Here is a 6000-nt window from a genome sequence, read left to right on the forward strand (position 1 = left end):
TATTTCTTTTAGTAGAGATGGGGTTTCACTATGTTGGCCATGCTGGTCTTGAACTCCTGACCTCGTGATCCGCCTGCCTTGGCCTCCCAAAGTGCTGGGATTACAGGCATAAGCCACCGCACCAGGCCGTCTCCTCTCGTTTTCTAACACCCCCACATCTAAGTCACAAGCTCTTGGCTCTGTCTTTAAAATATGTTCAGATATATGAAGTTAATCTACTGCAATCACCTTGGCCCACAACACCATCTCACTAGAATTACTGCAATTGCCTTTTTTTTTTTTTTTTTTTTTTAAGACAGAATCTCGCTCTATCGCCAGGCTGGAGTGCAGTGGTACAATCTCAGCTCACTACAACCTCCAACTCCCTGGTTCAAGGGATTCTCCTGCCTCAGCCTCCCAAGTAGCAAGGATTATAGGCATGCGCCACCATGCCCAGCTAATTTTTGCATTTTTGTATTTTTAGCCACTGTACCCCACCTGCAGTTGCCTCCTAAGTACTCTGCATAGAGCTGCCAGAGTGATCCTTTTAAAAGTAAGACAGGCCAGGCACGATGGCTCATGCCTGTAATCCCAGCACTTTGGGAGGCCGAGGTGGGTGGATTACCTGAGGTCAGGAGTTCAAGACCAGCCTGGCCAATGTGACGAAACCCCATCTCTACTAAAAAAATATAAAACTTAACCGGGTGTGGTGGTGGGTGCCTGTAATTCCAGCTACTGGGGAGGCTGAGGCAGAAGAATCGCTTGAACCTGGGAGGCAGAGGTTGCAGTGAGCTGAGATCACGCCATTTCACTCCAGCTTGGACAACAACAGCGAAACACTATCTCAAAAAAGGTAAGACAGACGTAACCCTCCGCTCAAAGTCTCCCCTGGCTTTTCATCTTCCTCAGAGTTAAAGCTAAAGTTTTAACAATGACCTAGATACATAAGGTCCCAAAAGAAGGGCTCTGTGTCTCTCATCTCATCACCTACAATTCACCTCCTAGGTTAGTTTACTGTAGCCACTCTGGCCTCCTTACTGTCTCTCACATTCAACAGGCAGGCACCCACCTGAGAACTTTTGCAATAGATACTCTGTCAGTTTGAGCATTCTTCCTCCTGGTTTGTTTTCCTCCCTCCCGTCCTCCTTCCCTCCTCCCTCACTCCTTCACTCTTCCTTCCCTCCTTCCCTCCTCCCTTCCTCCTTCTTTCCTCCTTCTTTCCTCCTTTCTTCCTTCCGCCTTCCTCCTTCCTTCCCCACCATGCCCCACTATCCTGTACCCATATAAACCCCAAACCCTAGAATCGGATGAGGAGATGACAGGACAACCAGATGAACAGCAGAACGACATGGCAGAGAAAGAGAAGAGAAGGAACATCTGAATGACAAGAGGAGTTCTGCTGGGGGTGGTTGGACAGGAGTTCAGCAGCTGGACAGCCAAACTCCAGTGGGAGATCATTGTCCCACTCCATCCCCACTTCTGGCTCCCCATCCATCCCACTGAGAGCCACCTCCACTGCTCAATAAAACCCCTGCATTCAGGGGTGTTCATGTGTGACCTGATTCTTCTGGGATGCTGGACAAGAGCCTGGGATATAGAGAGCTGTCACACTGGCCCTGTGCCCTTGCAGAAAGGCAGAGGATCCACTGAGCTGGTTAACACTGAAGTTGTCCACAGACCGCAAGGCCAAAAGGGCACACTGTAACACACACCCACTTGGGCTCCTGCACCTGTCTGTGTGCTCCCTTTCCTATAAGGGGTTTAGCCATGGCAGTGACTGAACAGATGAGCCACACCCCTGTTGCATGTCCTGTGAGGGGGGTCAGATAATTCTCCAGTTTCATCTGGGGGCTTGTCCAGGATACAATTGAAGAATGGTGGGCTAAAATGTGATACTAGGCTGGCGACAGTGGCTCACACCTTTAATCCCAGCACTTTGGGAGCCTAGGTGGGCGGATCACGAGGTCAGGAGATTGAGACCATCCTGGCTAACATGGTGAAACCCCATCTCTACCAAAAATACAAAAAAATTAGCCAGGCTTGATGGCGGGTGCCTATAGTCGCAGCTACTCCAGAGGCGGAGGTAAGAGAATGGCGCGAACCTGGGAGGCGGAGCTTGCAGTGAGCCGAGATCGCACCACTGCACTCCAGCCTGGGGCACAGAGGGAGACTCTGTCTCCAAAAAAAAAAAAAAAAAAAAAAAAGTGAAACTGTCAGATCTGCCTCTTTTCCAAGACCCTGCCACCCCTGTCTTTCCTGCTCTGTTTCCCTCCACGGAGGTCTAGTTGCCTAGTTGACACATGGGACTGGAGTAAAGCTCTAGGGCAACCGAAGGCATTTTTGCTGGAAGATCCCAAGACTGAACTCCAGTGGCCAGGACCTCCAGACTTCACTTGGTATCTTTTCTTCTCTCACAGTTTGAAATGGCTCTTATCTCTTCCTTTATAATGTTAAGGTTTTGCTACAGACTGCAGCAATGATATTAAATAGAATGAGTGTTTGGCTCAGTCATCAAAGGTGCAATTCAGAACAATGTGGTTTCCATTTATTCTTAGAGTTGCCATCCTCACCCTTACCCCGACAGCCACAGGCGCATGCGGCACACACCTCCTCTCCTTACCCACTCCCCTCCTGGCTCAGACGTGTGGCATGTCCACAGCATGCAAAAGCCATACCCGACCGCCCGGAGAAAACCATGGCTGCCACTGGGACCCTGCGCGGCCCTACGCGGCGGACTGGCTGTTGCTTCCCACCCACTGAACCAACACCAACTTTTCCTCCCCTGGCCAAGGAGTTCAGCCCTGTCGGAACCAGGGGAAGGATACACTTATGAAAGGAATCCATTTGCACTGAGCAAGGGGTTCTTCCCGTAGGACCTCCCCCTTGCGTTCCTTAAGCTGTTTTTTCTGTTTTTCCTTTTCTAAATAAGGGTGTTCTGTGGCCAGCACTCTGCTTATGATAGGGAAAATAACAGAGGAGTGGCCCTGCTGGCTGATAACTGCAAATTCGGCAGGGCTCATTTGAGACTTAATCTAAACAGATACAGACAGCCCCTGCAATACTTTTTTTTTTTTTTTTGGTCTCAAACTTGATTCCAAGTTTCAGGCTCAAGCCCTAGAAAGGAAAACCAGGTCTGCTGGATCCAAAGCCAGGCAATAGGCACAATGTAAATGGACAGGACCAATTCCTACCAACTAAACCCCCCACCTCATGGAAAGAGGTCATGCTCCATGGCATAAATGAGGCCCAGGGAGCCCAAAGGTTGCCAGCAGTAGGGAGGAGGGAGGCATAGGTGAGTGTGGATAAATCCTATTCTCTAGGCCTTTCCTGCCTCATGGGTGCATGCCACGTTGGCACCCATGGGTGGCACCTGCCAAGGTCACTGGGACTTGGGGATAAGACAGAAGAAAACAGGGGGACACTCATTTTCCCTCTCACACCCCAAGCTGTCACTGAAAGAAGGAAGGGAAATGAAGGACACCTCTATTCTCTGTCTTTCAGAATGGGCAACCAGCTCTCTTCACCACCCCCAGCTTATACTCCTCAGGAGCGTATCCTGAACCACTGAGGCTGCTTTGACACTCAGAATCTGGAGGGAAAATGCCTTATAGCCCACTGCACAAAGGTTTGGCCAAATTGGGAAGGACTGGCTTGGCCTCAGGAAGGAACTACTCATTTCAATGCCATCCCGGCAGTTGGAGCTTTTCTGTAGATGTGAGGACAGATGGTCTGAGGTCCCATAGAAACAGGCAGGACAATCCAGACCTTTGCTGACAGTGTAGGATTGATCCAGCCCTCCTGTTTTGCCATCTCAGGAAAAGCTGCAAGGGGCAAGCCCAGGGAACTAAAGAATCCCAGAGGCACCCCCAGCAGAGAAGCCAGCTCTCTCTGGCCCTGCTCCTCCAGGTCCATCCCAACCTCCCTATCCAGCTTCAGCCTCTCACTTGTCCCCTCCTACAAAATCCTCACACTAGACAAGCCTCAGTCTCACTCTTGCCCCTCCAACAGACACCTGGTGAATCTGGCCCCAGTAAGATCCAGGTCCCCTTCTCTCTACAGGACTTAAGGCAAGTTAAGGGGGATCTTGGTAAGTTTTCAGATGACCCTAACAGATATATAGAGGCTTTCCAGAATTTTACCCAAGTATTTGAACTGTCCTGGAGAGACATTATGTTACCCTTGAACCAGACACTGACGGACACTGAGAAGCAAGCTGCTCTGCAAGTGGCAGAGAGATTTGGGGATGAGCTTTGTATCACATACAGTGTCAGGGAAAGGGAGAACTTTATCCAACTGTAAGAGAAGCAGTACCAATGGGTGACCCTAAATGGGACCCCAGTGACAAGCTGACAAGTACAGATAGTACTTTAGAGAACCTCCTGAAAGTAGCCATGTCGGTTCTTTTATACCAGAGATAGGGAGGCCCAGGAGAGAGAGAGGAAATACAGGAAAGAGACGGAGGCTTTAACGGCCACCAGACAAGCCCACAAAGCCCAGAATTCCCAGGGTACACCTGTTAACTGCTAGAAGTGTGGCAAGCCATGGCATTTCAAGAAGGATTGCCCAGGCAGCATGAGGAAGCCATCTCAACCCTGACAGTATTTTCAAGAATTTGTCAGAAGCATAGCTGTTTCCTTTTAATACCGCCTGGATTTCTGGAAACTCAAAAAAGTTCTAAATTAACATTAGACTATTAGGAAAGACCACAGAATGGTTGTATGGGTACTTGAGGTATAGTTTCTACTGAATATGTATCACTTTTGCACCATCATAAAGTCAAAACATTGTTAAGTTGAACCATTGTAAATTGGTGACCATGTGTAGTTAAATAAGCTGGAGCAGACTTACCAGCTTGGTTCACAACCTAATCTTTGTCTCATTCCCCAAGGAAAAAAATGGAAAAATACTATGCTAAATGCTGTTCATAGTGACAAATAATTCAAATTACAAAGGCAGAAGTGTGGTCAGGATATATAGAAGTTGCACGATCACTGTTCTATATTCAGGTTGTAGTTATGGGGAAAAGTCTGTATACTAAGTTTCCACATGGAGAAAACATACAATTAGAAGCAGAGTGTTACTAACTTTATAGGCAGAATATGAGGTTTGAGATTCAAGCCAAGTGCAAAGAAACTGATCATATCCAGAGGGGAAACGGTTCTGGATCCAAACTAGAGGGATGAGGTCACACAGTAATATAAGCCTGGACTAATACACCTGTCCACTGCTCTCTTAGTAGTTTAATAGGTTGAACAGATTAATCCTAGTGAGTGTAAATTACTCCTTAGAACAGAACATGTTTCAGGAGATGTCATCTGATGTATTTGTTTGTTTGAGACAGGGTCTGTCTCTGTCACCCTGGCTGGAGTGCCGTGGCATGATCACAGCTCACTGTAGCCTTGGATACCTGGGCTCAGGTGATCCTCCCACCTCACCCTCCTGAGTAGCTGAGATTATAGATGCATGCGACTATGCCCAGCTTCTTTTTTAATTTTTTGTAAAGACAGGGTCCCACTTCATTGCCCAGGCTGGTCTCAAACTCCTGGCCTCAAGCAATGCTCCCGCCTTGGTTTCCCAAAGTGTTGGGTTTACAGGCGTGAGCCACTGCACACAGCCTTATGTGTATTTTATTTTATTTGTATTTATTTATATATGTATTATTTATTTATTTTTTAGATGGAGTCTCACTCTGTCACCCAGGCTGGAGTGCAGTGGCATGATCTCTGCTCACTGCAGCCTCCACCTCCTGGGTTCAAGCAATTCTCATGCCCCAGTCTCCCTAGTGGCTAGGATTACAGGCATGAGCCACCATGCCTGGCTAATTTTTGTATTTTTAGTGGAGATGGGGTCTTGCCATGTTGTCCAGGTTGGTCTTGAGCTCCTGACCTCAGGTGATTTGCCCGCCTCAGTCTCCCAAAGTGCTGGGATTACAAGCATGAGCCACCGCACCCAGCCTATTTATTTATTTTTTTTTAGACAGCGTTTCACTCTTGTTGCCCAGGCTGGAGTACAATGGTGCGA

The sequence above is a fragment of the Macaca nemestrina genome, chromosome 10, assembly GCF_043159975.1.
Source record: "Macaca nemestrina isolate mMacNem1 chromosome 10, mMacNem.hap1, whole genome shotgun sequence".
Taxonomy (NCBI): Eukaryota; Metazoa; Chordata; class Mammalia; order Primates; family Cercopithecidae; genus Macaca; species Macaca nemestrina.